The sequence below is a fragment of the Balaenoptera borealis genome (assembly GCF_965194805.1).
Source record: "Balaenoptera borealis genome assembly, contig: HAP1_SCAFFOLD_1188, whole genome shotgun sequence".
Lineage (NCBI taxonomy): Eukaryota > Metazoa > Chordata > Mammalia > Artiodactyla > Balaenopteridae > Balaenoptera > Balaenoptera borealis.
This window is the reverse complement of record NW_028123026.1, coordinates 52,389-79,884: the sequence shown is the minus strand read 5'-3', so window position 1 is coordinate 79,884 and position 27,496 is coordinate 52,389. Positions and strand designations below refer to the sequence as shown.

The window sequence follows — 27,496 nt, the reverse complement described above, 5'->3', positions numbered from 1 at the left end:
ACTAGGTGGGGTTGAACAAGTGGAGCAGCAAACTGCAAAGCAGAAAGAAGAGGGACGTACTATAGAGGGATATGACTTCCATTCTCAAGGCGCCTGCATCCTGTGCAGGGAGACAGCCTAACATAAAATGTGCCTAACAACAAATATATTGACTTCTTACTAAAAATCTCCAGTTCATAGAACCGAGGGGTTTGTACCTTCTCCTTTAAAAGTGATAGTCCTGGGACTTCCCCGGTGGTCCCGTGGTGAAGACTCTGCGCTTCCAATGCAGCAGGCGTGGGTTCAATCCCTGGTTGGGGAGCTAAGATCCCACATGCTGCGCAGCCAAAGAAATTTTTTTCAAAAGTTATACTCCTGTATTATTGGCTTTAGTGGTTTAGATTTTGTTTTACTGTTAAGAAGATTTCAGTTTATTTACCGGGAACAAACAACACGTAATGTAAGAATAGTTTCCCAGAAACGATTTCCATCATTCTCTTCCTCCCTTTCTCCCGCAGACTGGTGTTTCACCTTGACAAGTTCTCTGTCATTCCATAGGAAAGCTGTCTGGCTTGGAGGTTGCAATCCCAGGGAATTTTTCATCAGCGGGGAAGTCTCCATCACTACAGAGGAATCAAGGGAGAAGTCAGTCCCTGGTAAGTGAGATGCTCCCCCTAAACACCAACACAGCAGTCGTGTACCTTTCAAGGGGTTCAGGGGCAAGATGGGCAAGGCATTTCTACTAACTCTTCTTAAGGATCACGGACAGTGCCCTATGCTACGAGGTAAGCGGTGACTGCTGTAGTTCTTACTGGTGATCCTTTCCTGTCACTGATTCTCGGCTTTCTTTGTATTTCATAGGACTGTTGTCAGTCCAATACAAAATGAGTCTTATTTTTAAAAACCTGAAATGTTTTACAGAGCCTAGCATTCTCATATAGGGTCCTTTCCATTCTCCCCACTTTCCCGAGAGGCCAAGAACACGTCACACCATGAACTAGGAGAGGGGGTAGAGCCCTTTCTGATGAAATACATCAACAAAGACAGAGTCTTAGCCTGCTTGCTCTCTGGACAGGATCTCGGACCACAAGGTCTTCAATCCTGGTATAAATGAAGGAAGTGAGGACAGTTCAACTGGCACTCTCATAACAAGAGTTCTGAAACACCTTCCAAAGAGACTATAGCAGTAGATGAGGGAAGGGAGTGCTACAGTGTGGCAGTACAGGGGGAATGATCGGCTACAGCAGTGAAAAGTGTGGTACCGATCGGTGTGCTCTCGGGGTTCTTGTACATGTAGCATAGATGACCTCTACAGTGGCCCTCCCACCTTCCCACCTGCATTAGGTGTTCTTTTTTTTTGTAATTTATGTTTATGTATTTATTTACTGTTTGAACTTATTTATTCTACGTATTTATTTTTTTGGCCGCACTGGGTCTCTCATTGCTGTGCACGGGCTTTCTCTAGTTGGCGGCTAGCGGGGGCTACTCTCGGTTGCGGTGTGCGGGCATCTCATCGCGGTGGCTTCTCTTGTTGCGGAGCATGGGCTGTAGGCACGTGGGCTTCGGTAGTTGAGGCTCACGGGCTCTAGAATGCAGGCTCCGTCGTTGTGGCACATGCGCTTAGTTGCTGCACGGCATGTGGGATCTTCGCAGACCAGGGCTCGAACCCGTGTCCCCTGCATTGGCAGGCGCCACCAGGGAAGCCCTAGGTGTTCTCATATAGAGTCTAAAAACAGAGAGCACTGAGAGAAGGTAGTGGTTATTAAAGGCTCAGGATCTAAATTCTACCTGTCTCTACACCCCTTCCCAGCTGTCGATTTGACCCCATTTTTGAATGCTGACCTCATTGTTCAACTTTTCTCTGCCGTCTATATACTCACCTTGAAAACTTGTTTCTGTGATGCGTTGAGCAGACACAGGGTGGCAGATTGCAGAGGTGGAAGCTGGTGGTCGGATATTTGTGGGCTGAATCTCCTTCAGTCCCATTCCCATTTCTGGTTGCACAGAGGCCCTACTTCCTGTGTATGACGCCGAGCCGTAGGATTGCGGGCAGGAGCCAAGTTCTCCATACAGTAAAGACCCCAGTGTGCCTTGGTTACAGTAATATACCTGGCTTCCTTCCTGGCAGGGAAGTGACAGGCGGCTATGCCCCTGATTTGTTCGTGGGCCTCCTGATCCAGCAGTTCCCTTGGCTCTGCCCCTGTCGTCAGCTGCCCCTAGGATAACTCTGAGCCCTAGCCACTTCTCTGGTAGATTTCCCTATTCCCCCACTACAGTCACACCTGAATAAGGCAACTCAGACCTTTCAGAGATGTGTCCTGAACCTCTTGTTTTCTGAAATACCTATCTGGTGGTTGTGAGACTTAAGGCCAGCGTCCCCGAGAGACTTTTTCTATTTCTCCTAGTAAACCTAGACTCATCTTCTGTCACCTTCAACTCTACTCCAATTGTGTTCTTTCAACCCAGACCTCTGACCCTGCTTTTTACTTCTGCCGTTTCATCCTCGCTCCTGCTTCCTTTCCTAAATCCATACGTCTCTTTTGGCCTTCCTAGCCCTGGGCCAAGTTCCTTCCTCTTTGCTCAGTTTTTACCCCTTTCCTTCATTCTCCCATCCAACTTTCAGTCCTTCCTTTCTCACGCCCCAGTTAGCAGCATCTGAAAATTCGAAAGGTTTGTTACTCGTCTATTAATTGTATTCCATTTACTTATTCAGTTCTATACCTGTCTTACCTGTGTATGGAAGAACAGCTGGTAGCCAAGGTGGCACCAAGAATCCTAGCAGCTCTCACTTGACGTATCCGTAGTAGTCGGCAATTTCCATTTCGTTTTCCCTCTCGGTGAAAAATTGCAGCTTGCCCGAAGAGGTGTATCTGGCAGCATTCTCCCGTTGTTGTTGAGCCCGCCTCTTCATGGCCTCTCGCTCTGGCCTCTGCTCTTGTTCGATGGGCTTTGACATGACTGGCTCAGGCACGTTGGGTTCCCTCCATGGAACTCGTTGCTTGCTGAAGTCTTGGAGTAGAAATTGGGTTTGGAGCTTGGGTGGGGACTGGCGCTTATTCACAGCAGGGGGAACAGGCTCCCGCTGGAGAGGAGCGCCAGATGAAGTTTTGGAGGGTGCAGGCCTAGGAGCAGCAGACTGAGGGACACGAGGCTGGGTATGGTTGGTCCAAGCCGGTTGGGTTGGGTTGGTCACAGTTGGCTGAGCTGGTTTGGCGGGGCCTGGCAAAGAGGCAGGAGCTGGCTGGGATGAATTGACTGCAGCAGGTTGAGCTGAGTCAGTAGAACCAGGCTGGGCACGGTAAGCCCCAGCAGGCCGATGTGAGGCCAGAGACTGTGGCCTCCGAGGAGCGGGTCGAGCTTGAGGCTTGTCCCAGGCAGAAAAAGGCAGAGGTATCAACTTGACCTTCCCAGGAGGAGGCCGCTCATACTGGGCTGGAGATGGACACTCTGTTTCAGCACTGCTGTCTGGTTTCTGGGCTTGGACTTGCGTTTTCTCAGGACCCTTCCCCTCACGTGGGGTATGCCGCCATGGCTGGATAGCTGGGGGTGGCTGGGGGTCTTTGGGGTTGCTTGACTTTCCCAAGAGCCGACAGGAAGAGAGCCCAGTTTTCGTCTCATTCTTCTTCCCCAGCGCATGAAGAACCTTCACAGACTCCAGCATGCGCACGCCAAGGGAGGTTCGAGGCTTTTGAAAGCTCTGTTGGAGAAGCTCAGTTTGGTGTTCCTTTCGCTTCGTGTGGGGGATTGCTGGCTTCTCTTCTGCCTTGACTTTGTTCCCTGACTGCTTGTTCTCTTCAGCCTTGTTTCTCCCTCTGGTCCTTTTGGTCTTTTCCTGCCCGTGGCTCTTAGTTTTGCTGATCTTTCTGGATGCAGCTTTCTGAGGTTTGCCTTGAGAGTGCTTGGCCGTGTTCACAGGAGCCCTGTCACTGACTGCAGCGTGGCATATAACCACTTCTCCCCCTAACAGGCACTCTGGATTCTTTGGCTGGATTTTGGCCTTGGGAGCGCCACTGATAGGCTCAGAGGCTTTCTGTTTGTTCTTCCTGGGTTGATCAGAGGGAACCTTTATGACACTTGGCTTTTCCTGCACCTGATTCACCTTAATGGCTCTGGTGTCTTTAGCTTTGATCACGTTGGGACCTTGGGATTGATCAAGATCTTTCAAAGGATTAAAGAGCTGGGGAAGGTGAATATCCTCCGCCAGTGTAGTAATGTCTGCAAGACCACTGCTAGGTTCAATCCCATTTTCAAGTGTCCCTAGGTCCTGACGACTCCGGCTGTTCTCTCCCAGATCAGCATTTTCAGAACCAGGCTGCTCCTCTTGGCTGAGGGGATCGGTGCAGGCCAGCGGCTGGTGAATATCAGGGATTCCTAAAGGGAGTAGTGGAGGATCTTGGTTCTCTGTTGGGATCTGGTAGGCATCCAGAGGCTTTGAAAGCTTGGTTTTGATATCATCCACGTGCTTACTCTCTATTTGTCCCTGGCTTGGAGCTGGAGGCAGGGCCAGGAGACGCCTGGCACTCTGGACTGGAGCTGTCACTGAAATGTCCCCAAGTTCAGATGGTGGGTTACTCTCAAGTATGTGGCTGTTTCTGCTACTGCAGGACTTGGGGAGTTCTTGACTTTGTGTCACACAAAACGTCTGGCTTGGAGGTTGCAATCCCAGGGAATTTTTCATCACCAGGGGGGAGGTCTCCATCCCTACAAAGGGATCAAGGGAGAAGTCAGTCCCTGGTAAGTGAGATGCTCCCCCTAAACACCAACACAGCAGTCGTGTACCTTTCAAGGGGTTCAGGGGCAAGATGGGCAAGGCATTTCTACTAACTCTTCTTAAGGATCACGGACAGTGCCCTATGCTACGAGGTAAGCGGTGACTGTTGTAATTCTTACTGGTGAGCCTTTCCTGTCGCTGATTCTCGGCTCGCTTTGTATTTCATAGGACTGTTATAAGTCCAATACAAAATGAGTCTTATTTTTAAAAACCTGAAATGTTTTACAAAGCCTAGCATTCTCATATAGGGTCCTTTCCATTCTCCCCACTTTCCCGAGAGGCCAAGAACACGTCACACCATGAACTAGGAGAGGGGGTAGAGCCCTTGCTGATGAAATACATCAACAAAGACAGAGTCTTAGCCTGCTTGCTCTCTGGACAGGATCTCGGACCACAAGGTCTTCAATCCTGGTATAAATGAAGGAAGTGAGGACAGTTCAACTGGCACTCTCATAACAAGAGTTCTGAAACACCTTCCGAAGAGACTATAGCAGTAGATGAGGGAAGGGAGTGCTACAGTGTGGCAGTACAGGGGGAACGATCGGCTACAGCAGTGAAAAGTGTGGTACCGATTGGTGTGCTCTCGGGGTTCTTGTACATGTAGCATAGATGACCTCTACAGTGGCCCTCCCACCGTCCCACCTGCATTAGGTGTTCTTTTTTTTTGTAATTTATGTTTATGTATTTATTTACTGTTTGAACTTATTTATTCTACGTATTTATTTTTTTGGCTGCACTGGGTCTCTCATTGCTGTGCACGGGCTTTCTCTAGTTGGCGGCTAGCGGGGGCTACTCTTGGTTGCGGTGTGCGGGCTTCTCATCGCGGTGGCTTCTCTTGTTGCGGAGCATGGGCTGTAGGCACGTGGGCTTCGGTAGTTGAGGCTCACGGGCTCTAGAATGCAGGCTCCGTCGTTGTGGCACATGCGCTTAGTTGCTGCACGGCATGTGGGATCTTCGCAGACCAGGGCTCGAACCCGTGTCCCCCGCATTGCATTGGCAGGCGGATTCTTAACCACGGCGCCACCAGGGAAGCCCTAGGTGTTCTCATAGAGAGTCTAAAAACAGAGGGCACTGAGCGAAGGTAGTGGTTATTAAAGGCTCAGGATCTAAATTCTACCTGCCTCTACACCCCTTCCCAGCTGTCGATTTGACCCCATTTTTGAATGCCGACCTCATTCTTCAACTTTCTCTGGCGTTTGTTATACTCACCTTGAAAACTTGTTTCTGTGATGCGTTGAGCAGACACAGGGTGGCAGACTGCAGAGGTGGAAGCTGGTGGTCGGATATTTGTGGGCTGAATCTCCTTCAGTCCCATTCCCATTTCTGGTTGCCCAGAGGCCCGACTTCCTGTGTATGACGCCGAGCCGTAGGATTGCGGGCAGGAGCCAAGTTCTCCATACAGTAAAGACCCCAGTGTGCCTTGGTTATAGTAATATACCTGGCTCCCTTCCTGGCAGGGAAGTGGCAGGCGGCTCTGCCCCTGATTTGGAATCTGAGATGGTGTTCCCTGAGCAAGGCTGGCAGAAAGCGATGGATGTAGAGGGACCATGTTCTTGGCGTCTGAAGTTTTATCATCCTGGGCTGCCAGAAACATGGAGGAGGCAGCTGTGTGGCGGTCAGTGAGTGCCAGAGTAAAGTCTCCGAGTGAAGAAGAATTCTTTTCAGTGCTTGCTGTGATGTCCCACTCAAGAACACCTGGATAGGAAGCAGCTGAAGTGGAGATCTGGCTGTGGTCAGTAACTCCAGATAACATAGTCGTGCTAGAATGTTGGTAAAGGTAGGCACTACCCATGAGTGTCTGGAAAGGGGTACCAGTAGCCGATGCCGCACTGACGGCAGGGGCAGAGACTCTGGAGAAGTTGCAGACACTTCGTGTTAGGGAAGTTGCATTGCTCACCACAGGAGGAGAATGCTGCAGAGAATTTAGAGTTCCAAGTAGAGATGGATGTTGGAAATTTTCTGTAAGAACAAGAGGGTCATGAAAAACTCAGGGAGGTTGAGAAATTCTCACTACGTTTGAGGAACGGCATCATCTGAAGGTTCTTGCTATCAGGACACCTCTACTATCACTACTTCCTGAGAAACCCAAAATCAGACAGTTGATGATGGCTGTAAGGACTGAGCAGTTTTCCACTCTTCTCTATTAACTGCCTGTGCTCCCATCTTGGGCACAGACGGGCAGAAGAGCCAAGTGGTGTGGTTCAGAGATTGTTCTCTAGGCTGGAAGCAACCTTCTCCCTGCCCTGTCTTTCCCTTCAGCCTGCACTCGTATTGACTTCTATGCTATTTCCTAGACTGGAAGCATTTTAGAACTAGGAGGCCCTTAGAGAACTTCGATGTTCTCAGTCTCATTTCGTGAGTAAGGAAACTGAGGCTCAGAGAGGTCGGGTTGACTTGTTCAAGTTCTCTCATTATGTTAGTATCATTACCAGGTTTCAGAACCTAAGTATCCTGACTTCCTTGCCAGGACTCCACTCTGAGCATGATACTGCCAGAAAGCAGGAGAAATAGAACTTATAATATAGGCATTTTTTTTGTCCATTAGAAAACAGTACGGCTATTACCATTGTCGTCTTCAGTGTCTCCCTTTGCTTGTGCAGTTCCCACGCTATTACCTAGAGGTGACGTACAGCTCAGTCCAACTGGTGAATTGAAAGAGTCATTTTTGCCCTCTTCAAGCCTGGTTTCTCATCCTACCTCAAAATGATTACCCGAAAGTGGATTTCTTAAGTGCTTTTGGAAAGGGAAAAGTTATCTGATTACTTCAGATTACTCACCTATAAAGTGGTTATAACACCACCACCAATAATAATAGCAGTAATAATTAATAGATGAATAAGCTGATCTGTTGCGTATGATTTATATGGAGGAAGATACAATAAGTTCTAGAAAGACAAAGAAAAATCATGACAAGCATATTACGTTAACGAAAAAGAAATCCATAGATATTAATGAAAACTGGGGTATGTGGCAAGTATCGAAGCCTAATGAATTTACTAACAAATGGCATTCTGTACCATCCATGCAATATTATGAAAGTGAATTTTGCCCACTCTAGTTTAGTGAATACTATTAACCAGAAAACACGATGGAGGTGATAGAGGTGAATGAATTCCTAGCCAATGCATACAGACAGAGAAGGTATGTCAGTAAAAAATGCATAACAAGCAACAGAATGCAATAAATGTGCATGTATAGGTAGCCACAACACATATAGACAAGTATTTCAATGAAAACCGGTACGAAGCAGACAGCAAAATAATAAGTGTAAAAGAGTTTCATTATTGTGCTCCTTCATATTTTTACCCAGCAAGTAAGAGGTATTAAGCCTAGGAGAAATATATATTTCAATGAATATAGCTTATATAATAAGCAGAAAGGAAGCTTAAAATGTATCAGGAAGGTTTTTGGATTTATCCTAGAACTTAGATTAGAATCATCTTCAGCATCCAAGAAGATGGCATCCCAAAACCTCAAAAAACCATCATGCCTAGAATCCAATTAAAAAAGATTTTCAAATGTAAGAAAATCCACAGGACTCCACAATATGGTTTTCGATAAACGTGGATGTTTGTTTGTTTTGTTTCTTTGGCCGCGCCGCGTGGCCCTGGCCGTGAAAGCACCGAGTCCTAAGCACTGGACCGCCAGGGAATTCCCTAAGTGGGGGGAATTAGAGATGTGGGGCTTGACTTTTTCTTCTTCTTCTTCGGTAGCTAAGATCTGCAAGCGAACGATGGCTGTTGATCAATGTGCTCTCTGTGTTAGGAAGGAAATAACTGTAAAAATGAAAAGCAGCCTTGCCTTAGAACCTACATATCACACCAAGGAAAATAGTCCTTCTGATTCAATTTAGGAGATATCACTTAAAATGTTGAATTGGTGAAATGTCTACCTAGTTTAAAAATTAGAAAGAATAAAACACTGAAAAGCAGCCCCCTAGATAACCACTGTGGTTGCTTGTTTATAGGAGGCATCATTTCTAAAACGTATTTCTAAAATGTTTATATTCAAAACTGTCAAGTGGCCAACTGTATTCAGAGAGGCAATAAAAGAAAGAAAACGGAGTATGACTTTTCTGATAAGCTGCCTTTCCCGGTGATCCCCTGTTCTGGCCTTACTTTCCTTCTTAGTCTGTTAATGTAAGGGTTTGCTACCATCAACTTGGTTTTGCCCTGCTCTGAGCAGGTTTCCCTCTGTGCTGTTTCTGCTTTAATTGAAAATCTTTGGTTCCCATCAGCATTCCATTGCAAACTCCGTTTTTCTTGAGAGCTCCTCTATGCTTTCCCTCTTCATTCTTACATTTTCTCCCATCTCTTGGTGCCTGTTGGCCTGTGCTAATGAAAACCATCCTAAACTTCCTTACGCTCGACTCTGTGCCTCCCTGTAGAGCCCAGTACTCTCCATCCTCTCTCCCTATTCTCTCTTTTCAACTAGTCGAAATCCTAGTGGAGGGAGACCATTAGAGATGAAACATCTTGGTATATATTGCTAGTTTTCTATGTCCCCTGGCTTTTCTATGTTTCTGTTGAAACACTCTTGAGAAGTGTCTGATTTCGTTTTCTACATGGGTACCCTTTAAGGCTCAATACTGGAAAAGAAGGGGATCAGAGTGATCAACCCAACGTGGTATCCTAACGTAACAGTTAAGGAAAGCAACAGGCTTTGTGAGACAGCCAGTGATTTGTCCAAAGTCACACAGATAGTAAACGTCAAAGTCAAAAGTGAAATTAGGTCTCCAGACTTGTAGTTCAATACTTTCCCTCATTATTCCATGCTATTTTGAATCTCCTACTCAATTTAGGGGCAAAAGAAATCGAACGCAAAACTTTCCAAAGTTTCTTTTCTTACCTGACATGGTCAGAGAAGAGGAAGCATCCACTGCAGGTACAAGGGATGAGGAGACAACACTAGAGGATGTCTGAGTGGCTGCAGCTGAACGGCGCACGTGTCCAGTACAGAGGTCACTGGTTACTGGTCCAAACAGCTCCACGGAAACCCCAAGGCTCTACCAAGTGGTAGTAGGTTTGGTAGGAGAGTGATGTCACAAAGCAGGCAGTTGAAAGGTATGAGAGAGCCAATAGGGAGGTCCGATCCCCAACAGGAAGGCGGGCTTGGGTGAAGAGAGTGTAGGAGAGCTAAAACAACACCTGAGTTTCTGAGCTCTGGGGAGGAAATCCTAGAAGACAGATTTACCTCCCCCAGGCTCTTCCATTAGGGAAATCATTGCCACATTTCTTACAGACGTTCATTAATACACTGAACTAAGAGTTACTTATATTCTACAGAGTATTCTATTTTATGTATCATATACTTAGAGCTATATAGATCTTATTTAATTAATAATCCTTAGGAAGGAAAGAGCCATCTAGTTTGAACTATTACAGTTGTTCTGAAATCAGATGTGTCTAATGAGTGAACTGATAGCAGCTTTTAAGGAGCCAAAGTAGGGATTAAGAAGCTCTCTTTGTAACTTGGTTCAAGAGTAGGGTGAAGTTTGTTGAGTGTACCTTGTGGAGAATGTTGTGGTCCAAGGCTCTTCTCTTTTAGTTTCTTCTCCTTGACTCCTACCTTCCTTGGGCTGGGCTAGGCTGGGGGCCAGGTTGGACTTGCGACTTAACGTTTCTCTTCCGCTTCCTCTTTTTTTTTTTCTTCCATTATGGGCATTGCTTCGAGGACAAGCCTTGATCTTGCATTGGACGTTACTTCCTGTCAACTTCCAGCAGCAGGAGTCTTCTTTTCAGTGCTTGATGCTTCACGAAATAGACTCTGCCCGTTGGCAGCAAATACCAGAGAGCTAGGAGACAGAGCTGGTTGCAGACCTTTCCTCTTCCAGCCTTTGGTTGCAATTGTTTGGCCCATAATTTGCTAGCTCTAGTTCCTTGGGCCACACAGGTATCCTGCCATCTCCAGCTCTTGTTATATGTGAGAGACATTCTGAACACTGTCCCTTTTTCTTTGCACAGAAGTATATACAGTGTGGCAGTTACTGTAATCTCCTCCGCCTTGCAAACAGCCACTCTAGAATCTTGGACCTCTAGGACTCTCTGTCTTGCATGCTTGGGGGCAAGGCCAAGCAAAATGAAGAGGAGAATAATTAGAGAAAGAGGAGGACGTTGGTGGAGAATTGGGAGCAGGTAAGGTGAAAGGGCACAGGAGAAAAGAGATGCATGTAGACTTTTTGGTTTCTGTGGGAAACAGGTTGACACACTTGGGCCTCATTTGGTATTAACAGAACAGAGAGTTAAAGATCTAAGTAGCTAGATAGTGTGCAGCAACTGCCATGAAGTCTGTACACTGAAGAGAACAGTCTCACATCTAGTTTTCATTTTGTTTTATGTCATAGTACCTTATTTATAGCATTCACTGGTGTGTTTGTAGAATACAGATGTTTTCAAATGCTCTGGTTTTGTCTACATGGTTATCTCCTTGTCCTGTTTGTAAGGAATCCAACATTGTAAGACATATTGCATGTTTTTCTCTTGACGATTGTTGACCTTGAAGCGTCATGAACTAACTTGAGCTGTTGGATTCTGTGGAGAAACGTTCAAAAGGGTCTGTGAAAAAGGCACTGTGGTGAGTCGCATTATGCACCCGAGCGTAAGGAGCAAGATATCTGCCACCAGCCCAGCTTGGCCTGGATTGCCTCTGTTTTAGTTCCCCTGGTTAGTGCTTTTCTCCCTAACCACTCTTGTGACTGTGATAATGTGAGTAAGGGCTGAGTTGCTAATGATCTATGTGTGAGGTAAGCTGGTTTGAGGGAGGAAATCTATGGACCTAGTCATTTTCCTTGGTGGTAAGCTTTCAGGGGTGCAGAGATTGATCTTCCTGGGGCCTTTTCTGGTCCCAGGAAGATATCGCATAGATGGGACCTCCCAAGACACACATTGAATCTTTAGGCCTGTTTTTCCTATTATGAGGTACGAGTTTCTTCACTGATGGGGATGATGCTTATCTGAGAAGAAATTGTGAAAGGTGGTGTAGTGTAGAGGTGTGGCTTAAGCTTTTAAGTTTTCCTCCAGGTTTTTCCCCTAAGCTTCCTACTTCGGACGGCCTACTTACATGATACTAGTAGGTGATGTCCGGCTAACAACTTCCTAAATACCTGCAAGCCAGATCAGTGTCTCTTTTCTCTGTATTCCCATGGAAATCAAGGGTCCCGCCGAATTTTCCATCGAAACAGTTGATTTGTGTTGTCTCTAGGAATTCTAAAGGGCGTACCGTTGCTTCCTAACCGGTGTCATTTGGGAGATCCGCCTCTGTACGTTCAAATGATTAATTTTGAGACTTTGCTCATGTGTGCAGTAAACCCTTGAATTCCCTAAGACCTTCCTTTCCTCCATCTCCTACCCCATTAAGCCCGCTTCAGTTCATCTCCTGAATTTCTTTGGAATCTGTCAGCCAGCTCTTCCTCAACTTCCTAATACTGAACTTGCCTGTCTGTTGCGATTAGGTCCTAACTAGTGTCCATATATCTTGTTTCCTTCCAATCCACTCTTCACACAAGAAACCTTCAAAGCAAGTTGGAACGTTGCTCATAAACATCGCTCACAAACATTGTTTTGAGAATAGAAAACACACTGTTGGCCTTTAAGACTCTGCGTGGTCTAGAATCCTCTCTGCTTCTCTAGTCCCATCTTGTGCCACTTTTGCCCTCACTTTCTATGCTTCAGATACACTGAATTAACCTTAGTTCTCACTCATCTGACAGAAGTCAGTTCAGATACTATTTTTCACTGTGATTCCTAGCATTAAGGAATTTGATTATCAGGTTTTGTATGAGGACTATTTCATCAGGGGTACAGAAGTTCTGGCCATCTCTGGTTTTGGATATCCCTTATTTGTTGAGACCTTTGCGTTGTTTGGTTGCCTTTTGTCTGTTTTCCAGATGGGAAAACAGGAACAAGGGAAGTATAGGTTATTACTAGGTGGGGTTGAACAAGTGGAGCAGCAAACTGCAAAGCAGAAAGAAGAGGGACGTACTATAGAGGGATATGACTTCCATTCTCAAGGCGCCTGCATCCTGTGCAGGGAGACAGCCTAACATAAAATGTGCCTAACAACAAATATATTGACTTCTTACTAAAAATCTCCAGTTCATAGAACCGAGGGGTTTGTACCTTCTCCTTTAAAAGTGATAGTCCTGGGACTTCCCCGGTGGTCCCGTGGTGAAGACTCTGCGCTTCCAATGCAGCAGGCGTGGGTTCAATCCCTGGTTGGGGAGCTAAGATCCCACATGCTGCGCAGCCAAAGAAATTTTTTTCGAACGTTATACTCCTGTATTGTTGGCTTTAGTGGTTTAGATTTTGTTTTACTGTTAAGAAGATTTCAGTTTATTTACCGGGAACAAACAACACATAATGTAAGAATAGTTTCCCAGAAACGATTTCCATCATTCTCTTCCTCCCTTTCTCCCGCAGACTGGTGTTTCACCTTGACAAGTTCTCTGTCATTCCATAGGAAAGCTGTCTGGCTTGGAGGTTGCAATCCCAGGGAATTTTTCATCAGCGGGGAAGTCTCCATCACTACAGAGGAATCAAGGGAGAAGTCAGTCCCTGGTAAGTGAGATGCTCCCCCTAAACACCAACACAGCAGTCGTGTACCTTTCAAGGGGTTCAGGGGCAAGATGGGCAAGGCATTTCTACTAACTCTTCTTAAGGATCACGGACAGTGCCCTATGCTACGAGGTAAGCGGTGACTGCTGTAGTTCTTACTGGTGATCCTTTCCTGTCACTGATTCTCGGCTTTCTTTGTATTTCATAGGACTGTTGTCAGTCCAATACAAAATGAGTCTTATTTTTAAAAACCTGAAATGTTTTACAGAGCCTAGCATTCTCATATAGGGTCCTTTCCATTCTCCCCACTTTCCCGAGAGGCCAAGAACACTTCACACCATGAACTAGGAGAGGGGGTAGAGCCCTTTCTGATGAAATACATCAACAAAGACAGAGCCTTAGCCTGCTTGCTCTCTGGACAGGATCTCGGACCACAAGGTCTTCAATCCTGGTATAAATGAAGGAAGTGAGGACAGTTCAACTCGCACTCTCATAACAAGAGTTCTGAAACACCTTCCAAAGAGACTATAGCAGTAGACGAGGGAAGGGAGTGCTACAGTGTGGCAGTACAGGGGGAATGATCGGCTACAGCAGTGAAAAGTGTGGTACCGATCGGTGTGCTCTCGGGGTTCTTGTACATGTAGCATAGATGACCTCTACGGTGGCCCTCCCACCTTCCCACCTGCATTAGGTGTTCTTTTTTTTTGTAATTTATGTTTATGTATTTATTTACTGTTTGAACTTATTTATTCTACGTATTTATTTTTTTGGCCGCACTGGGTCTCTCATTGCTGTGCACGGGCTTTCTCTAGTTGGCGGCTAGCGGGGGCTACTCTCGGTTGCGGTGTGCGGGCATCTCATCGCGGTGGCTTCTCTTGTTGCGGAGCATGGGCTGTAGGCACGTGGGCTTCGGTAGTTGAGGCTCACGGGCTCTAGAATGCAGGCTCCGTCGTTGTGGCACATGCGCTTAGTTGCTGCACGGCATGTGGGATCTTCGCAGACCAGGGCTCGAACCCGTGTCCCCTGCATTGGCAGGCGCCACCAGGGAAGCCCTAGGTGTTCTCATATAGAGTCTAAAAACAGAGAGCACTGAGAGAAGGTAGTGGTTATTAAAGGCTCAGGATCTAAATTCTACCTGTCTCTACACCCCTTCCCAGCTGTCGATTTGACCCCATTTTTGAATGCTGACCTCATTGTTCAACTTTTCTCTGCCGTCTGTATACTCACCTTGAAAACTTGTTTCTGTGATGCGTTGAGCAGACACAGGGTGGCAGATTGCAGAGGTGGAAGCTGGTGGTCGGATATTTGTGGGCTGAATCTCCTTCAGTCCCATTCCCATTTCTGGTTGCCCAGAGGCCCTACTTCCTGTGTGTGACGCAGAGCCGTAGGATTGCGGGCAGGAGCCAAGTTCTCCATACAGTAAAGACCCCAGTGTGCCTTGGTTATAGTAATATACCTGGCTTCCTTCCTGGCAGGGAAGTGGCAGGCGGCTATGCCCCTGATTTGTTCGTGGGCCTCCTGATCCAGCAGTTCCCTTGGCTCTGCCCCTGTCGTCAGCTGCCCCTAGGATAACTCTGAGCCCTAGCCACTTCTCTGGTAGATTTCCCTATTCCCCCACTACAGTCACACCTGAATAAGGCAACTCAGACCTTTCAGAGATGTGTCCTGAACCTCTTGTTTTCTGAAATACCTATCTGGTGGTTGTGAGACTTAAGGCCAGCGTCCCCGAGAGACTTTTTCTATTTCTCCTAGTAAACCTAGACTCATCTTCTGTCACCTTCAACTCTACTCCAATTGTGTTCTTTCAACCCAGACCTCTGACCCTGCTTTTTACTTCTGCCGTTTCATCCTCGCTCCTGCTTCCTTTCCTAAATCCATACGTCTCTTTTGGCCTTCCTAGCCCTGGGCCAAGTTCCTTCCTCTTTGCTCAGTTTTTACCCCTTTCCTTCATTCTCCCATCCAACTTTCAGTCCTTCCTTTCTCACGCCCCAGTTAGCAGCATCTGAAAATTCGAAAGGTTTGTTACTCGTCTATTAATTGTATTCCATTTACTTATTCAGTTCTATACCTGTCTTACCTGTGTATGGAAGAACAGCTGGTAGCCAAGGTGGCACCAAGAATCCTAGCAGCTCTCACTTGACGTATCCGTAGTAGTCGGCAATTTCCATTTCGTTTTCCCTCTCGGTGAAAAATTGCAGCTTGCCCGAAGAGGTGTATCTGGCAGCATTCTCCCGTTGTTGTTGAGCCCGCCTCTTCATGGCCTCTCGCTCTGGCCTCTGCTCTTGTTCGATGGGCTTTGACATGACTGGCTCAGGCACGTTGGGTTCCCTCCATGGAACTCGTTGCTTGCTGAAGTCTTGGAGTAGAAATTGGGTTTGGAGCTTGGGTGGGGACTGGCGCTTATTCACAGCAGGGGGAACAGGCTCCCGCTGGAGAGGAGCGCCAGATGAAGTTTTGGAGGGTGCAGGCCTAGGAGCAGCAGACTGAGGGACACGAGGCTGGGTATGGTTGGTCCAAGCCGGTTGGGTTGGGTTGGTCACAGTTGGCTGAGCTGGTTTGGCGGGGCCTGGCAAAGAGGCAGGAGCTGGCTGGTGGGATGAATTGGCTGCAGCAGGTTGAGCTGAGTCAGTAGAACCAGGCTGGGCACGGTAAGCCCCAGCAGGCCGATGTGAGGCCAGAGACTGTGGCCTCCGAGGAGCGGGTCGAGCTTGAGGCTTGTCCCAGGCAGAAAAAGGCAGAGGTATCAACTTGACCTTCCCAGGAGGAGGCCGCTCATACTGGGCTGGAGACGGACACTCTGTTTCAGCACTGCTGTCTGGTTTCTGGGCTTGGACTTGCGTTTTCTCAGGACCCTTCCCCTCACGTGGGGTATGCCGCCATGGCTGGATAGCTGGGGGTGGCTGGGGGTCTTTGGGGTTGCTTGACTTTCCCAAGAGCCGACAGGAAGAGAGCCCAGTTTTCGTCTCATTCTTCTTCCCCAGCGCATGAAGAACCTTCACAGACTCCAGCATGCGCACGCCAAGGGAGGTTCGAGGCTTTTGAAAGCTCTGTTGGAGAAGCTCAGTTTGGTGTTCCTTTCGCTTCGTGTGGGGGATTGCTGGCTTCTCTTCTGCCTTGACTTTGTTCCCTGACTGCTTGTTCTCTTCAGCCTTGTTTCTCCCTCTGGTCCTTTTGGTTTTTTCCTGCCCGTGGCTCTTAGTTTTGCTGATCTTTCTGGATGCAGCTTTCTGAGGTTTGCCTTGAGAGTGCTTGGCCGTGTTCACAGGAGCCCTGTCACTGACTGCAGCGTGGCATATAACCACTTCTCCCCCTAACAGGCACTCTGGATTCTTTGGCTGGATTTTGGCCTTGGGAGCGCCACTGATAGGCTCAGAGGCTTTCTGTTTGTTCTTCCTGGGTTGATCAGAGGGAACCTTTATGACACTTGGCTTTTCCTGCACCTGATTCACCTTAATGGCTCTGGTGTCTTTAGCTTTGATCACGTTGGGACCTTGGGATTGATCAAGATCTTTCAAAGGATTAAAGAGCTGGGGAAGGTGAATATCCTCCGCCAGTGTAGTAATGTCTGCAAGACCACTGCTAGGTTCAATCCCATTTTCAAGTGTCCCTAGGTCCTGACGACTCCGGCTGTTCTCTCCCAGATCAGCATTTTCAGAACCAGGCTGCTCCTCTTGGCTGAGGGGATCGGTGCAGGCCAGCGGCTGGTGAATATCAGGGATTCCTAAAGGGAGTAGTGGAGGATCTTGGTTCTCTGTTGGGATCTGGTAGGCATCCAGAGGCTTTGAAAGCTTGGTTTTGATATCATCCACGTGCTTACTCTCTATTTGTCCCTGGCTTGGAGCTGGAGGCAGGGCCAGGAGACGCCTGGCACTCTGGACTGGAGCTGTCACTGAAATGTCCCCAAGTTCAGATGGTGGGTTACTCTCAAGTATGTGGCTGTTTCTGCTACTGCAGGACTTGGGGAGTTCTTGACTTTGTGTCACACAAAACGTCTGGCTTGGAGGTTGCAATCCCAGGGAATTTTTCATCACCAGGGGGGAGGTCTCCATCCCTACAAAGGGATCAAGGGAGAAGTCAGTCCCTGGTAAGTGAGATGCTCCCCCTAAACACCAACACAGCAGTCGTGTACCTTTCAAGGGGTTCAGGGGCAAGATGGGCAAGGCATTTCTACTAACTCTTCTTAAGGATCACGGACAGTGCCCTATGCTACGAGGTAAGCGGTGACTGTTGTAATTCTTACTGGTGAGCCTTTCCTGTCGCTGATTCTCGGCTCGCTTTGTATTTCATAGGACTGTTATAAGTCCAATACAAAATGAGTCTTATTTTTAAAAACCTGAAATGTTTTACAAAGCCTAGCATTCTCATATAGGGTCCTTTCCATTCTCCCCACTTTCCCGAGAGGCCAAGAACACGTCACACCATGAACTAGGAGAGGGGGTAGAGCCCTTGCTGATGAAATACATCAACAAAGACAGAGTCTTAGCCTGCTTGCTCTCTGGACAGGATCTCGGACCACAAGGTCTTCAATCCTGGTATAAATGAAGGAAGTGAGGACAGTTCAACTGGCACTCTCATAACAAGAGTTCTGAAACACCTTCCGAAGAGACTATAGCAGTAGATGAGGGAAGGGAGTGCTACAGTGTGGCAGTACAGGGGGAACGATCGGCTACAGCAGTGAAAAGTGTGGTACCGATTGGTGTGCTCTCGGGGTTCTTGTACATGTAGCATAGATGACCTCTACAGTGGCCCTCCCACCGTCCCACCTGCATTAGGTGTTCTTTTTTTTTGTAATTTATGTTTATGTATTTATTTACTGTTTGAACTTATTTATTCTACGTATTTATTTTTTTGGCTGCACTGGGTCTCTCATTGCTGTGCACGGGCTTTCTCTAGTTGGCGGCTAGCGGGGGCTACTCTTGGTTGCGGTGTGCGGGCTTCTCATCGCGGTGGCTTCTCTTGTTGCGGAGCATGGGCTGTAGGCACGTGGGCTTCGGTAGTTGAGGCTCACGGGCTCTAGAATGCAGGCTCCGTCGTTGTGGCACATGCGCTTAGTTGCTGCACGGCATGTGGGATCTTCGCAGACCAGGGCTCGAACCCGTGTCCCCCGCATTGCATTGGCAGGCGGATTCTTAACCACGGCGCCACCAGGGAAGCCCTAGGTGTTCTCATAGAGAGTCTAAAAACAGAGGGCACTGAGCGAAGGTAGTGGTTATTAAAGGCTCAGGATCTAAATTCTACCTGCCTCTACACCCCTTCCCAGCTGTCGATTTGACCCCATTTTTGAATGCCGACCTCATTCTTCAACTTTCTCTGGCGTTTGTTATACTCACCTTGAAAACTTGTTTCTGTGATGCGTTGAGCAGACACAGGGTGGCAGACTGCAGAGGTGGAAGCTGGTGGTCGGATATTTGTGGGCTGAATCTCCTTCAGTCCCATTCCCATTTCTGGTTGCCCAGAGGCCCGACTTCCTGTGTATGACGCCGAGCCGTAGGATTGCGGGCAGGAGCCAAGTTCTCCATACAGTAAAGACCCCAGTGTGCCTTGGTTATAGTAATATACCTGGCTCCCTTCCTGGCAGGGAAGTGGCAGGCGGCTCTGCCCCTGATTTGGAATCTGAGATGGTGTTCCCTGAGCAAGGCTGGCAGAAAGCGATGGATGTAGAGGGACCATGTTCTTGGCGTCTGAAGTTTTATCATCCTGGGCTGCCAGAAACATGGAGGAGGCAGCTGTGTGGCGGTCAGTGAGTGCCAGAGTAAAGTCTCCGAGTGAAGAAGAATTCTTTTCAGTGCTTGCTGTGATGTCCCACTCAAGAACACCTGGATAGGAAGCAGCTGAAGTGGAGATCTGGCTGTGGTCAGTAACTCCAGATAACATAGTCGTGCTAGAATGTTGGTAAAGGTAGGCACTACCCATGAGTGTCTGGAAAGGGGTACCAGTAGCCGATGCCGCACTGACGGCAGGGGCAGAGACTCTGGAGAAGTTGCAGACACTTCGTGTTAGGGAAGTTGCATTGCTCACCACAGGAGGAGAATGCTGCAGAGAATTTAGAGTTCCAAGTAGAGATGGATGTTGGAAATTTTCTGTAAGAACAAGAGGGTCATGAAAAACTCAGGGAGGTTGAGAAATTCTCACTACGTTTGAGGAACGGCATCATCTGAAGGTTCTTGCTATCAGGACACCTCTACTATCACTACTTCCTGAGAAACCCAAAATCAGACAGTTGATGATGGCTGTAAGGACTGAGCAGTTTTCCACTCTTCTCTATTAACTGCCTGTGCTCCCATCTTGGGCACAGACGGGCAGAAGAGCCAAGTGGTGTGGTTCAGAGATTGTTCTCTAGGCTGGAAGCAACCTTCTCCCTGCCCTGTCTTTCCCTTCGGCCTGCACTCGTATTGACTTCTATGCTATTTCCTAGACTGGAAGCATTTTAGAACTAGGAGGCCCTTAGAGAACTTCGATGTTCTCAGTCTCATTTCGTGAGTAAGGAAACTGAGGCTCAGAGAGGTCGGGTTGACTTGTTCAAGTTCTCTCATTATGTTAGTATCATTACCAGGTTTCAGAACCTAAGTATCCTGACTTCCTTGCCAGGACTCCACTCTGAGCATGATACTGCCAGAAAGCAGGAGAAATAGAACTTATAATATAGGCATTTTTTTTGTCCATTAGAAAACAGTACGGCTATTACCATTGTCGTCTTCAGTGTCTCCCTTTGCTTGTGCAGTTCCCACGCTATTACCTAGAGGTGACGTACAGCTCAGTCCAACTGGTGAATTGAAAGAGTCATTTTTGCCCTCTTCAAGCCTGGTTTCTCATCCTACCTCAAAATGATTACCCGAAAGTGGATTTCTTAAGTGCTTTTGGAAAGGGAAAAGTTATCTGATTACTTCAGATTACTCACCTATAAAGTGGTTATAACACCACCACCAATAATAATAGCAGTAATAATTAATAGATGAATAAGCTGATCTGTTGCGTATGATTTATATGGAGGAAGATACAATAAGTTCTAGAAAGACAAAGAAAAATCATGACAAGCATATTACGTTAACGAAAAAGAAATCCATAGATATTAATGAAAACTGGGGTATGTGGCAAGTATCAAAGCCTAATGAATTTACTGACAAATGGCATTCTGTACCATCCATGCAATATTATGAAAGTGAATTTTGCCCACTCTATTTTAGTGAATACTATTAACCAGAAAACACGATGGAGGTGATAGAGGTGAATGAATTCCTAGCCAATGCATACAGACAGAGAAGGTATGTCAGTAAAAAATGCATAACAAGCAACAGAATGCAATAAATGTGCATGTATAGGTAGCCACAACACATATAGACAAGTATTTCAATGAAAACCGGTACGAAGCAGACAGCAAAATAATAAGTGTAAAAGAGTTTCATTATTGTGCTCCTTCATATTTTTACCCAGCAAGTAAGAGGTATTAAGCCTAGGAGAAATATATATTTCAATGAATATAGCTTATATAATAAGCAGAAAGGAAGCTTAAAATGTATCAGGAAGGTTTTTGGATTTATCCTAGAACTTAGATTAGAATCATCTTCAGCATCCAGGAAGATGGCATCCCAAAACCTCAAAAAACCATCATGCCTAGAATCCAATTAAAAAAGATTTTCAAATGTAAGAAAATCCACAGGACTCCACAATATGGTTTTCGATAAACGTGGATGTTTGTTTGTTTTGTTTCTTTGGCCGCGCCGCGTGGCCCTGGCCGTGAAAGCACCGAGTCCTAAGCACTGGACCGCCAGGGAATTCCCTAAGTGGGGGGAATTAGAGATGTGGGGCTTGACTTTTTCTTCTTCTTCTTCGGTAGCTAAGATCTACAAGCGAACGATGGCTGTTGATCAATGTGCTCTCTGTGTTAGGAAGGAAATAACTGTAAAAATGAAAAGCAGCCTTGCCTTAGAACCTACATATCACACCAAGGAAAATAGTCCTTCTGATTCAATTTAGAAGATATCACTTAAAATGTTGAATTGGTGAAATGTCTACCTAGTTTAAAAATTAGAAAGAATAAAACACTGAAAAGCAGCCCCCTAGATAACCACTGTGGTTGCTTGTTTATAGGAGGCATCATTTCTAAAACGTATTTCTAAAATGTTTATATTCAAAACTGTCAAGTGGCCAACTGTATTCAGAGAGGCAATAAAAGAAAGAAAACGGAGTATGACTTTTCTGATAAGCTGCCTTTCCCGGTGATCCCCTGTTCTGGCCTTACTTTCCTTCTTAGTCTGTTAATGTAAGGGTTTGCTACCATCAACTTGGTTTTGCCCTGCTCTGAGCAGGTTTCCCTCTGTGCTGTTTCTGCTTTAATTGAAAATCTTTGGTTCCCATCAGCATTCCATTGCAAACTCCGTTTTTCTTGAGAGCTCCTCTATGCTTTCCCTCTTCATTCTTACATTTTCTCCCATCTCTTGGTGCCTGTTGGCCTGTGCTAATGAAAACCATCCTAAACTTCCTTACGCTCGACTCTGTGCCTCCCTGTAGAGCCCAGTACTCTCCATCCTCTCTCCCTATTCTCTCTTTTCAACTAGTCGAAATCCTAGTGGAGGGAGACCATTAGAGATGAAACATCTTGGTATATATTGCTAGTTTTCTATGTCCCCTGGCTTTTCTATGTTTCTGTTGAAACACTCTTGAGAAGTGTCTGATTTCGTTTTCTACATGGGTACCCTTTAAGGCTCAATACTGGAAAAGAAGGGGATCAGAGTGATCAACCCAATGTGGTATCCTAACGTAACAGTTAAGGAAAGCAACAGGCTTTGTGAGACAGCCAGTGATTTGTCCAAAGTCACACAGATAGTAAACGTCAAAGTCAAAAGTGAAATTAGGTCTCCAGACTTGTAGTTCAATACTTTCCCTCATTATTCCATGCTATTTTGAATCTCCTACTCAATTTAGGGGCAAAAGAAATCGAACGCAAAACTTTCCAAAGTTTCTTTTCTTACCTGACATGGTCAGAGAAGAGGAAGCATCCACTGCAGGTACAAGGGATGAGGAGACAACACTAGAGGATGTCTGAGTGGCTGCAGCTGAACGGCGCACGTGTCCAGTACAGAGGTCACTGGTTACTGGTCCAAACAGCTCCACGGAAACCCCAAGGCTCTACCAAGTGGTAGTAGGTTTGGTAGGAGAGTGATGTCACAAAGCAGGCAGTTGAAAGGTATGAGAGAGCCAATAGGGAGGTCCGATCCCCAACAGGAAGGCGGGCTTGGGTGAAGAGAGTGTAGGAGAGCTAAAACAACACCTGAGTTTCTGAGCTCTGGGGAGGAAATCCTAGAAGACAGATTTACCTCCCCCAGGCTCTTCCATTAGGGAAATCATTGCCACATTTCTTACAGACGTTCATTAATACACTGAACTAAGAGTTACTTATATTCTACAGAGTATTCTATTTTATGTATCATATACTTAGAGCTATATAGATCTTATTTAATTAATAATCCTTAGGAAGGAAAGAGCCATCTAGTTTGAACTATTACAGTTGTTCTGAAATCAGATGTGTCTAATGAGTGAACTGATAGCAGCTTTTAAGGAGCCAAAGTAGGGATTAAGAAGCTCTCTTTGTAACTTGGTTCAAGAGTAGGGTGAAGTTTCTTGAGTGTACCTTGTGGAGAATGTTGTGGTCCAAGGCTCTTCTCTTTTAGTTTCTTCTCCTTGACTCCTACCTTCCTTGGGCTGGGCTAGGCTGGGGGCCAGGTTGGACTTGCGACTTAACGTTTCTCTTCCGCTTCCTCTTTTTTTTTTTTCTTCCATTATGGGCATTGCTTCGAGGACAAGCCTTGATCTTGCATTGGACGTTACTTCCTGTCAACTTCCAGCAGCAGGAGTCTTCTTTTCAGTGCTTGATGCTTCACGAAATAGACTCTGCCCGTTGGCAGCAAATACCAGAGAGCTAGGAGACAGAGCTGGTTGCAGACCTTTCCTCTTCCAGCCTTTGGTTGCAATTGTTTGGCCCATAATTTGCTAGCTCTAGTTCCTTGGGCCACACAGGTATCCTGCCATCTCCAGCTCTTGTTATATGTGAGAGACATTCTGAACACTGTCCCTTTTTCTTTGCACAGAAGTATATACAGTGTGGCAGCTACTGTAATCTCCTCCGCCTTGCAAACAGCCACTCTAGAATCTTGGACCTCTAGGACTCTCTGTCTTGCATGCTTGGGGGCAAGGCCAAGCAAAATGAAGAGGAGAATAATTAGAGAAAGAGGAGGACGTTGGTGGAGAATTGGGAGCAGGTAAGGTGAAAGGGCACAGGAGAAAAGAGATGCATGTAGACTTTTTGGTTTCTGTGGGAAACAGGTTGACACACTTGGGCCTCATTTGGTATTAACAGAACAGAGAGTTAAAGATCTAAGTAGCTAGATAGTGTGCAGCAACTGCCATGAAGTCTGTACACTGAAGAGAACAGTCTCACATCTAGTTTTCATTTTGTTTTATGTCATAGTACCTTATTTATAGCATTCACTGGTGTGTTTGTAGAATACAGATGTTTTCAAATGCTCTGGTTTTGTCTACATGGTTATCTCCTTGTCCTGTTTGTAAGGAATCCAACATTGTAAGACATATTGCATGTTTTTCTCTTGACGATTGTTGACCTTGAAGCGTCATGAACTGACTTGAGCTGTTGGATTCTGTGGAGAAACGTTCAAAAGGGTCTGTGAAAAAGGCACTGTGGTGAGTCGCATTATGCACCCGAGCGTAAGGAGCAAGATATCTGCCACCAGCCCAGCTTGGCCTGGATTGCCTCTGTTTTAGTTCCCCTGGTTAGTGCTTTTCTCCCTAACCACTCTTGTGACTGTGATAATGTGAGTAAGGGCGGAGTTGCTAATGATCTATGTGTGAGGTAAGCTGGTTTGAGGGAGGAAATCTATGGACCTAGTCATTTTCCTTGGTGGTAAGCTTTCAGGGGTGCAGAGATTGATCTTCCTGGGGCCTTTTCTGGTCCCAGGAAGATATCGCATAGATGGGACCTCCCAAGACACACATTGAATCTTTAGGCCTGTTTTTCCTATTATGAGGTACGAGTTTCTTCACTGATGGGGATGATGCTTATCTGAGAAGAAATTGTGAAAGGTGGTGTAGTGTAGAGGTGTGGCTTAAGCTTTTAAGTTTTCCTCCAGGTTTTTCCCCTAAGCTTCCTACTTCGGACGGCCTACTTACATGATACTAGTAGGTGATGTCCGGCTAACAACTTCCTAAATATACCTGCAAGCCAGATCAGTGTCTCTTTTCTCTGTATTCCCATGGAAATCAAGAGTCCCGCCGAATTTTCCATCGAAACAGTTGATTTGTGTTGTCTCTAGGAATTCTAAAGGGCGTACCGTTGCTTCCTAACCGGTGTCATTTGGGAGATCCGCCTCTGTACGTTCAAATGATTAATTTTGAGACTTTGCTCATGTGTGCAGTAAACCCTTGAATTCCCTAAGACCTTCCTTTCCTCCATCTCCTACCCCATTAAGCCCGCTTCAGTTCATCTCCTGAATTTCTTTGGAATCTGTCAGCCAGCTCTTCCTCAACTTCCTAATACTGAACTTGCCTGTCTGTTGCGATTAGGTCCTAACTAGTGTCCATATATCTTGTTTCCTTCCAATCCACTCTTCACACAAGAAACCTTCAAAGCAAGTTGGAACGTTGCTCATAAACATCGCTCACAAGCATTGTTTTGAGAATAGAAAACACACTGTTGGCCTTTAAGACTCTGCGTGGTCTAGAATCCTCTCTGCTTCTCTAGCCCCATCTTGTGCCACTTTTGCCCTCACTTTCTATGCTTCAGATACACTGAATTAACCTTAGTTCTCACTCATCTGACAGAAGTCAGTTCAGATACTATTTTTCACTGTGATTCCTAGCATTAAGGAATTTGATTATCAGGTTTTGTATGAGGACTATTTCATCAGGGGTACAGAAGTTCTGGCCATCTCTGGTTTTGGATATCCCTTATTTGTTGAGACCTTTGCGTTGTTTGGTTGCCTTTTGTCTGTTTTCCAGATGGGAAAACAGGAACAAGGGAAGTATAGGTTATTACTAGGTGGGGTTGAGCAAGTGGAGCAGCAAACTGCAAAGCAGAAAGAAGAGGGACGTACTATAGAGGGATATGACTTCCATTCTCAAGGCGCCTGCATCCTGTGCAGGGAGACAGCCTAACATAAAATGTGCCTAACAACAAATATATTGACTTCTTACTAAAAATCTCCAGTTCATAGAACCGAGGGGTTTGTACCTTCTCCTTTAAAAGTGATAGTCCTGGGACTTCCCCGGTGGTCCCGTGGTGAAGACTCTGCGCTTCCAATGCAGCAGGCGTGGGTTCAATCCCTGGTTGGGGAGCTAAGATCCCACATGCTGCGCAGCCAAAGAAATTTTTGTCGAACGTTATACTCCTGTATTGTTGGCTTTAGTGGTTTAGATTTTGTTGTACTGTTAAGAAGATTTCAGTTTATTTACCGGGAACAAACAACACATAATGTAAAAATAGTTTCCCAGAAACGATTTCCATCATTCTCTTCCTCCCTTTCTCCCGCAGACTGGTGTTTCACCTTGACAAGTTCTCTGTCATTGCATAGGAAAGCTGTCTGGCTTGGAGGTTGCAATCCCAGGGAATTTTTCATCAGCGGGGAAGTCTCCATCACTACAGAGGAATCAAGGGAGAAGTCAGTCCCTGGTAAGTGAGATGCTCCCCCTAAACACCAACACAGCAGTCGTGTACCTTTCAAGGGGTTCAGGGGCAAGATGGGCAAGGCATTTCTACTAACTCTTCTTAAGGATCACGGACAGTGCCCTATGCTACGAGGTAAGCGGTGACTGCTGTAGTTCTTACTGGTGATCCTTTCCTGTCACTGATTCTCGGCTTTCTTTGTATTTCATAGGACTGTTGTCAGTCCAATACAAAATGAGTCTTATTTTTAAAAACCTGAAATGTTTTACAGAGCCTAGCATTCTCATATAGGGTCCTTTCCATTCTCCCCACTTTCCCGAGAGGCCAAGAACACTTCACACCATGAACTAGGAGAGGGGGTAGAGCCCTTTCTGATGAAATACATCAACAAAGACAGAGCCTTAGCCTGCTTGCTCTCTGGACAGGATCTCGGACCACAAGGTCTTCAATCCTGGTATAAATGAAGGAAGTGAGGACAGTTCAACTGGCACTCTCATAACAAGAGTTCTGAAACACCTTCCAAAGAGACTATAGCAGTAGATGAGGGAAGGGAGTGCTACAGTGTGGCAGTACAGGGGGAACGATCGGCTACAGCAGTGAAAAGTGTGGTACCGATTGGTGTGCTCTCGGGGTTCTTGTACATGTAGCATAGATGACCTCTACGGTGGCCCTCCCACCTTCCCACCTGCATTAGGTGTTCTTTTTTTTTGTAATTTATGTTTATGTATTTATTTACTGTTTGTACTTATTTATTCTACGTATTTATTTTTTTGGCCGCACTGGGTCTCTCATTGCTGTGCACGGGCTTTCTCGAGTTGGCGGCTAGCGGGGGCTACTCTCGGTTGCGGTGTGCGGGCATCTCATCGCGGTGGCTTCTCTTGTTGCGGAGCATGGGCTGTAGGCACGTGGGCTTCGGTAGTTGAGGCCTACGGGCTCTAGAATGCAGGCTCCGTCGTTGTGGCACATGCGCTTAGTTGCTGCACGGCATGTGGGATCTTCGCAGACCAGGGCTCGAACCCGTGTCCCCTGCATTGGCAGGCGCCACCAGGGAAGCCCTAGGTGTTCTCATATAGAGTCTAAAAACAGAGAGCACTGAGAGAAGGTAGTGGTTATTAAAGGCTCAGGATCTAAATTCTACCTGTCTCTACACCCCTTCCCAGCTGTCGATTTGACCCCATTTTTGAATGCTGACCTCATTGTTCAACTTTTCTCTGCCGTCTGTATACTCACCTTGAAAACTTGTTTCTGTGATGCGTTGAGCAGACACAGGGTGGCAGATTGCAGAGGTGGAAGCTGGTGGTCGGATATTTGTGGGCTGAATCTCCTTCAGTCCCATTCCCATTTCTGGTTGCCCAGAGGCCCTACTTCCTGTGTGTGACGCAGAGCCGTAGGATTGCGGGCAGGAGCCAAGTTCTCCATACAGTAAAGACCCCAGTGTGCCTTGGTTATAGTAATATACCTGGCTTCCTTCCTGGCAGGGAAGTGGCAGGCGGCTATGCCCCTGATTTGTTCGTGGGCCTC

At 46.5% G+C, this 27,496-nt stretch overlaps 1 long non-coding RNA gene across 1 annotated transcript; it reads left to right on the top strand.

Moving 5' to 3' along the window:
* The first annotated feature begins 434 nt into the window (after positions 1–434).
* Positions 435–26,085, top strand: LOC309621924. The gene is made up of 3 exons (XR_014240336.1): positions 435–635; positions 13,168–13,305; positions 25,844–26,085. It is a non-coding gene; the product is annotated as an uncharacterized lncRNA (long non-coding RNA).
* Positions 26,086–27,496: the final 1,411 nt, after the last annotated feature.